This window comes from Ranitomeya variabilis, chromosome 4 (assembly GCF_051348905.1).
Source record: "Ranitomeya variabilis isolate aRanVar5 chromosome 4, aRanVar5.hap1, whole genome shotgun sequence".
Classification (NCBI taxonomy): Eukaryota; Metazoa; Chordata; class Amphibia; order Anura; family Dendrobatidae; genus Ranitomeya; species Ranitomeya variabilis.
The window spans coordinates 295,576,650-295,585,531 of NC_135235.1; positions in this window are offsets into that span (position 1 = coordinate 295,576,650).

The following is an 8,882-nucleotide window of genomic DNA, read 5'->3' on the forward strand; positions in this document are numbered from 1 at the left end:
GGAAACAGTTGGCTGTAGGCGTTCATCACCCCTCCTCCTCCTCGTCCTCCAGCAGAAGCGAGAGCTCGTCCACAGACTGCAGTTGCATGCCCACTCCATCCGCAGCTGCCACTGTAGCACACGAGGTGTCCAATTATGGAACAGCTAGTGGCAAGCGTCAGCAGGCTGTATTGGCAATGAAGTGTTTGGGCGACAACAGACACACCGCGGAAGTTCTGTCCGAGTTCTTGCAGCAAGAAACTCAGTCATGGCTGGGCACTGTACATCTTGAGGCAGGCAAGGTAGTGAGTGATAACGGAAGGAATTTTATGGCTGCCATAGCCCTTTCACAACTGAAACACATTCCTTGCCTGGCTCACACCTTAAACCTGGTGGTGCAGTGCTTCCTGAAAAGTTATCCGGGGTTACCTGACCTGCTGCTGAAAGTGCGCAGACTTTGCTCTCACATCCGCCGTTCGCCCGTACACTCCAGCCGTATGCAGAACCATCAGCGGTCTTTGAACCTTCCCCAGCATCGCCTAATCATCGACGTTGCAACAAGGTGGAACTCCACACTGCACATGATTCATAGACTGTGCGAGCAGAGGCGTGCTGTAATGTATTTGTGGGAGGATACACATACACGGGCAGGCAGTTGGATGGCAGACATGGAGTTGTCAGCTGTGCAGTGGTCGAAGCTCCAAGACCTGTGTCAAGTCCTTCAGTGTTTTGAGGAATGCACACGGCTGGTTAGTGCAGACAACGCCGTAATAAGCATGAGCATCCCCCTAATGCGTCTGCTGATGCAAAGTTTGACGCACATAAAGGAACAGGCGTCTGCAGCCGAGGACGAGGGAAGCCTTCATGATAGTCAGCCATTGTCTGGTCAGGGAAGTCTACAGGACGAGGTGGCGGGCAAAGAGGAGGAGGATGAGGAGGATGATGGGGATGAGTATTTTTTGGATGAGGAAGCTTCTCAGGGGGCAATAGAAACTGCTGGCGGTGCAAGGCCGGGTTCAGGGTTTTTGAGGGAGACAAGTGACGTTGATTTGCCAGAAAGTGCTCCTCAACCCAGCATATGCACTGTTGTGAATTCCGGTGGTTGTAAGTAGCACTTTTGTGAATTCTGCTCTTGGGCTCCCTCCTGTGGTTTTGAGTGGTATAGCTGCTTCTTGGATTTAGCATCAGCAGCTGCTTCCACTGATCGTCTTTCTGGTTCGGCTATTTTAGTCTGGCCTTATCCCTCAATCAATGCCAGTTGCCAATTGTTCCTGCTTGGAGTCACTGCTCTTTTGGATTTCCCTGACACTCTGTCCAGTTCAGCAAAGATAAGTCCTTGCTTGTCCTTTTGCAGTCCATTTGTTGTGGACTTTATTGTTCAGCACATTCTATGTTTTGCTCATTTGTCCAGCTTATCAGTATGGATCTATTCAGCTAAGCTGGAAGCTCTGGGCTGCAGATTTTGCCCTCCACACCTTTAGTCAGGTGTAGAGATTTTTGCATATCTCTGCGGTGGACTTTTTCTAGTTTTCATTACTGACCGCACAGTGTTCTTTCCTGTACTATCTATCTAGCTAGAAGTGGCCTCCTTTGCTAAATCTTGTTTCATACTACGTATGTCATTTCCTTCTCCTCTCACAGTCATTATTTGTGGGGGGCTGTCCTATCCTTTGGGGATTTTCTCTGAGGCAAGATAGCTTTCCTATTTCTACCTTTAGGGGTATCTAGTTCTCCGGCTGTGACGAGGTGTCCAGGGAGTGACAGGAACATCCCACGGCTACTGCTAGTGTTGTGTTAAGATCAGGAACTGCGGTCTGTATAGTTACCACCTGCTCAGAGCTAGTCGCATGTCACTCCTAAATTACCAGTCCATAACAGTGCAACTGGCCAAAAATGAGTTGAATGCATCTCAAAAGAAGGAAAAGAATAAGAGTTCTGAGCCATTTTTTATTTCTTTAGTCTGTTTTGTCTTTTTCCTTCCTCTTAATCTCTGGGTGGATTTGGGCGCGGACATGGATGTTCAGGGTTTGTTTTCTCGGGTGGATCAGCTTGCTGCAAGAGTTCAGAGTATCCAAGATTATGTTGTTCAGACTCCAGCCTTAGAGCCTAGAATTCCTATTCCAGATTTGTTTTACGGGGATAGATCTAAGTTTTTGAACTTTAAAAATAACTGCAAATTGTTTTTTGCTCTGAAACCCCGTTCCTCTGGTGACCCCACTCAGCAAGTTAAAATAGTTATTTCTCTGCTGCGTGGTGACCCTCAGGACTGGGCATTCTCCCTTGAGTCAGGGGATCCGGCATTGCTTAATGTAGATGCATTTTTTCAATCGCTCGGATTATTGTATGACGAACCTAACTCTGTGGATCATGCGGAAAAAACCTTGTTGGCCCTGTGCCAGGGTCAGGAAGCGGCAGAATTATACTGCCAGAAATTTAGAAAATGGTCTGTGCTCACTAAATGGAATGAGGACGCTCTGGCAGCAATTTTCAAAAAGGGTCTTTCTGAAGCCCTTAAAGATGTTAAGGTGGGGTTCCCCACGCCTGTTGGTCTGAGCGAATCTATGTCTCTAGCCATTCAGATAGATCGGCGCCTGCGCGAGCGCAAAGTGGTGCACCATATGGCAGCATCCTCTGAACAGAGTCCTGAGCCTATGCAATGTGATAGGATTCTGACTAGAGCGGAACAGAGGGGATACAGACGTCAGAATGGGCTGTGTTTTTACTGTGGTGATTCAGCTCATACTATCTCTGATTGCCCTAAGCGTATTAAGAGGGTAGCTAGATCTGTTACCATTAGTACTGTACAGCCTAAGTTTCTCCTGTCGGTGACCCTGATTTGCTCATTGTCATCTTTCTCTGTCATGGCATTTGTTGATTCAGGCGCTGCCCTGAGCTTAACGGACTTAGAATTCGCCAGGCGCTGTGGTTTTTCTTTGCAGCCTTTGCAGAGCCCTATTCCATTGAGGGGTATTGATGCTACACCATTGGCCAAGAATAAACCTCAGTATTGGACTCAGCTGACTATGTGCATGGCTTCAGCACATCAGGAAGATTGTCGTTTTCTGGTGTTGCATAATTTACATGATGTTGTTGTACTGGGTTTTCCATGGTTACAAGTACACAATCCAGTGTTGGATTGGAAATCGATGTCTGTGACTAGTTGGGGTTGTCAAGGGGTACATAGTGATGTTCCTTTAATGTCAATTTCCTCTTCCCCCTCTTCTGATGTTCCTGAATTTTTGTCAGATTTCCAGGATGTATTCGATGAGCCCAAGTCCAGTTCCCTTCCTCCACATAGGGACTGTGATTGTGCTATTGACTTGATTCCAGGCTCTAAGTTCCCTAAGGGCCAACTTTTCAACCTGTCTGTGCCAGAACATACCGCTATGCGGAGCTATGTTAAGGAGTCCTTGGAGAAGGGGCATATTTGGCCGTCTTCGTCACCATTGGGAGCGGGATTCTTTTTTGTTGCCAAGAAGGATGGCTCCTTGAGACCCTGTATTGATTATCGCCTCCTTAATAAGATCATGGTCAAATTCCAATACCTTTTACCTTTGCTCTCTGATTTGTTTGCTCGGATTAAGGGGGTAGTTGGTTTACCAAGATTGACCTTCGAGGGACATATAATCTTGTTCGTATTAAACAGGGTGACGAATGGAAAACTGCATTTAATACGCCCGAAGGCCATTTTGAATACCTGGTGATGCCTTTCGGGCTTTCTAATGCTCCTTCTGTATTTCAGTCCTTCATGCATGACATTTTCTGCAATTATCTTGATAAATTCTTGATTGTGTATTTGGATGATATTTTGATTTTTTCCAATGATTGGGAGTCTCATGTGAAGCAGGTCAGGATGGTATTCCAGATCCTTCGTGATAATGCTCTATTTGTGAAGGGGTCTAAGTGCCTATTTGGAGTTCAGAAGGTCTCTTTTTTGGGGTTTATTTTTTCTCCTTCGTCTATAGAAATGGATCCTGTTAAGGTCCAAGCCATTCATGACTGGATTCAACCCACATCTGTGAAGAGCCTTCAGAAATTTTTGGGCTTTGCTAATTTTTATTGCCGTTTCATTGCCAACTTCTCTAGTGTGGTTAAGCCCCTGACCGATTTGACGAGGAAAGGCGCTGATGTGACAAATTGGTCCTCTGAGGCTGTTGAGGCCTTTCAGGAGCTTAAGCGCCGATTTACTTCTGCCCCTGTCTTGCGTCAGCCGGATGTGCTTCTTCCTTTTCAGGTTGAGGTTGACGCTTCTGAGATTGGGGCAGGGGCCGTTTTGTCACAGAGGAATTCTGATGGTTCCTTGATGAAACCATGTGCCTTCTTTTCCCAAAAGTTTTCGCCTGCGGAACGCAATTATGATGTTGGCAATCGGGAGTTGTTGGCTATGAAGTGGGCATTTGAGGAGTGGTGACATTGGCTTGAGGGAGCCAAGCACCGCGTTGTGGTCTTGACCGATCATAAGAATTTGATTTACCTCGAGTCCGCCAAGCAGCTGAACCCTAGACAGGCTCAATGGTCCCTGTTTTTCTCCCGTTTCGATTTTGTGGTTTCATATCTTCCGGGATCTAAGAATGTTAAAGCGGATGCCCTCTCTAGGAGTTTTTTGCCTGATTCTCCTGGAGTTCTTGAGCTGGTTGGCATTCTTAGGGAAGGGGTGATTCTTTCTGCCATCTCCCCTGATTTACGGCGGGTGCTTCAGGAATTTCAGGCTGATAAACCTGACGCTGTCCTGTGGGGAAGCTGTTTGTTCCTGATAGATGGACAAGTAAGGTAATTTCTGAGGCCCATTGTTCGGTGTTGGCCGGTCATCCTGGGATTTTTGGTACCAGAGATTTGGTGGCTAGGTCCTTTTGGTGGCCTTCCTTGTCGCGGGATGTGCGTTCTTTTGTGCAGTCCCGTGGGAATTGTGCCCGGGCTAAGCCTTGCTGTTCCCACGCTAGTGGGTTGCTTTTGCCTTTGCCTGTCCCTGAGAGGCCCTGGACGCATATTTCCATGGATTTTATTTCGGATCTTCCTGTGTCCCAGAGGATGTCTGTTATCTGGGTGGTTTGTGACCGGTTCTCTAAAATGGTCCATTTGGTACCTTTGCCTAAATTGCCTTCCTCTTCTGATTTGGTTCCATTATTTTTTCAGCATGTGGTTCGTTTGCATGGCATCCCAGAAAATATTGTGTCTGACAGAGGTTCCCAGTTTGTTTCCAGGTTTTGGCGGGCCTTTTGTGCTAGGATGGGCATTAATTTGTCTTTTTCTTCGGCGTTCCATCCTCAGACAAATGGCCAAACTGAGCGAACTAATCAAACTTTGGAAACCTATTTGAGATGCTTTGTGTCTGCTGATCAGGATGATTGGGTGGCTTTCTTGCCGTTGGCCGAGTTTGCCCTTAATAATCGGGCCAGTTCGGCTACTTTGGTTTTGCCTTTTTTTTGTAATTTTGGTTTCCATCCTCGTTTTTCTTCAGGGCAGGTTGAGCCTTCTGATTGTCCTGGTGTAGATTCTGTGATGGACAGGTTACAGCAGATTTCGACTCATGTGGTAGACAATTTGACGTTGTCTCAGGAAAAGGCTCAGCGTTTTGCTAACCGCCGTCGGTGTGTTGGTCCTCGGCTTCGTGTGGGGGATTTAGTCTGCTTATCTTCTCGTCATGTTCCTATGAAGGTTTCTTCCCCTAAGTTCAAGCCTCGGTTTATTGGTCCTTATAAGATTTCTGAGATTATCAATCCAGTGTCTTTTCGTTTGGCCCTTCCAGCCTCTTTTGCCATCCACAATGTTTTCCATAGATCTTTGTTGCGGAGATATGTGGTACCCGTTGTTCCCTCTGTTGATCCTCCTGCCCCGGTGTTGGTTGAGGGGGAGTTGGAATATGTGGTTGAGAAAATTTTGGATTTTCGTTTTTCGAGGCGGAGGCTTCAGTATCTTGTCAAGTGGAAGGGTTATGGCCAGGAGGATAATTCTTGGGTGGTTGCCTCTGATGTCCATGCTGCCGATTTGGTTCGTGCTTTTCACTTGGCTCGTCCTGATCGGCCTGGGGGCTCTGGTGAGGGTTCGGTGACCCCTCCTCAAGGGGGGGGGGGTACTGTTGTGAATTCCGGTGGTTGTAAGTAGCACTTTTGTGAATTCTGCTCTTGGGCTCCCTCCTGTGGTTTTGAGTGGTATAGCTGCTTCTTGGATTTAGCATCGGCAGCTGCTTCCACTGATCGTCTTTCTGGCTCGGCTATTTTAGTCTGGCCTTATCCCTCAATCAATGCCAGTTGCCAATTGTTCCTGCTTGGAGTCACTGCTCTTTTGGATTTCCCTGACACTCTGTCCAGTTCAGCAAAGATAAGTCCTTGCTTGTCCTTTTGCAGTCCATTTGTTGTGGACTTTATTGTTCAGCACATTCTATGTTTTGCTCATTTGTCCAGCTTATCAGTATGGATCTATTCAGCTAAGCTGCAAGCTCTGGGCTGCAGATTTTGCCCTCCACACCTTTAGTCAGGTGTGGAGATTTTTGCATATCTCTGCGGTGGACTTTTTCTAGTTTCCATTACTGACCGCACAGTGTTCTTTCCTGTACTATCTATCTAGCTAGAAGTGGCCTCCTTTGCTAAATCTTGTTTCATACTATGTATGTCATTTCCTTCTCCTCTCACAGTCATTATTTGTGGGGGGCTGTCCTATCCTTTGGGGATTTTCTCTGAGGCAAGATAGCTTTCCTATTTCTACCTTTAGGGGTATCTAGTTCTCCGGCTGTGACGAGGTGTCCAGGGAGTGACAGGAACATCCCACGGCTACTGCTAGTGTTGTGTTAAGATCAGGAACTGCGGTTTGTATAGTTACCACCTGCTCAGAGCTAGTCGCATGTCGCTCCTAAATTACCAGTCCATAACAGTGCAACTGGCCAAAAATGAGTTGAATGCATCTCAAAAGAAGGAAAAGAATAAGAGTTCTGAGTCATTTTTTTTTTCTTTAGTCTGTTTTGTCTTTTTCCTTCCTCTTAATCTCTGGGTGGATTTGGGCGCGGACATGAATGTTCAGGGTTTGTTTTCTCGGGTTGATCAGCTTGCTGTAAGAGTTCAGAGTATCCAAGAATATGTTGTTCAGACTCCAGCCTTAGAGCCTAGAATTCCTATTCCAGATTTGTTTTACGGGGATAGATCTAAGTTTTTGAACTTTAAAAATAACTGCAAATTGTTTTTTGCTCTGAAACCCCGTTCCTCTGGTGACCCCACTCAGCAAGTTAAAATAGTTATTTCTCTGCTGCGTGGTGACCCTCAGGACTGGGCATTCTCCCTTGAGTCAGGGAATCCAGCATTGCTTAATGTAGATGCATTTTTTCAATCGCTCGGATTATTGTATGATGAACCTAACTATGTGGATCATGCGGAAAAAACCTTGTTGGCCCTGTGCCAGGGTCAGGAAGCGGCAGAATTATACTGCCAGAAATTTAGAAAATGGTCTGTGCTCACTAAATGGAATGAGGACACTCTGGCAGCAATTTTCAAAAAGGGTCTTTCTGAAGCCCTTAAAGATGTTATGGTGGGGTTCCCCACGCCTGTTGGTCTGAGCGAATCTATGTCTCTAGCCATTCAGATAGATCGGCGCCTGCGCGAGCGCAAAGTGGTGCACCATATGGCAGCATCCTCTGAACAGAGTCCTGAGCCTATGCAATGTGATAGGATTCTGACTAGAGCGGAACAGAGGGGATACAGATGTCAGAATGGGCTGTGTTTTTACTGTGGTGATTCAGCTCATACTATCTCTGATTGCCCTAAGCGTATTAAGAGGGTAGCTAGATCTGTTACCATTAGTACTGTACAGCCTAAGTTTCTCCTGTCGGTGACCCTGATTTGCTCATTGTCATCTTTCTATGTCATGGCATTTGTGGATTCAGGCGCTGCCCTGAACTTAACGGACTTAGAATTCGCCAGGCGCTGTGGTTTTTCTTTGCAGCCTTTGCAGAGCCCTATTCCATTGAGGGGTATTGATGCTACACCGTTGGCCAAGAATAAACCTCAGTATTGGACTCAGTTGACTATGTGCATGGCTTCAGCACATCAGGAAGATTGTCGTTTTCTGGTGTTGCATAATTTACATGATGTTGTTGTACTGGGTTTTCCATGGTTACAAGTACACAATCCAGTGTTGGATTGGAAATCGATGTCTGTGACTAGTTGGGGTTGTCAAGGGGTACATAGTGACGTTCCTTTAATGTCAATTTCCTCTTCCCCCTCTTCTGATGTTCCTGAATTTTTGTCAGATTTCCAGGATGTATTCGATGAGCCCAAGTCCAGTTTCCTTCCTCCACATAGGGACTGTGATTGTGCTATTGAATTGATTCCAGGCTCTAAGTTCCCTAAGGGCCGACTTTTCAACCTGTCTGTGCCAGAACATACCGCTATGCGGAGCTATGTTAAGGAGTCCTTGGAGAAGGGGCATATTCGGCCGTCTTCGTCACCATTGGGAGCGGGATTCTTTTTTGTTGCCAAGAAGGATGGCTCCTTGAGACCCTGTATGGATTATCGCCTCCTTAATAAGATCACGGTCAAATTCCAATACCCTTTACCTTTGCTCTCTGATTTGTTTGCTCGGATTAAGGGGGCTAGTTGGTTTACCAAGATTGACCTTCGAGGGGCATATAATCTTGTTCGTATTAAACAGGGTGACGAATGGAAAACTGCATTTAATACGCCCGAAGGCCATTTTGAATACCTGGTGATGCCTTTCGGGCTTTCTAATGCTCCTTCTGTATTTCAGTCCTTCATGCATGACATTTTCCGCAATTATCTTGATAAATTCTTGATTGTGTATTTGGATGATATTTTGATTTTTTCCAATGATTGGGAGTCTCATGTGAAGCAGGTCAGGATGGTATTCCAGATCCTTTGTGATAATGCTCTATTTGTGAAGGGGTCTAAGTGCCTATT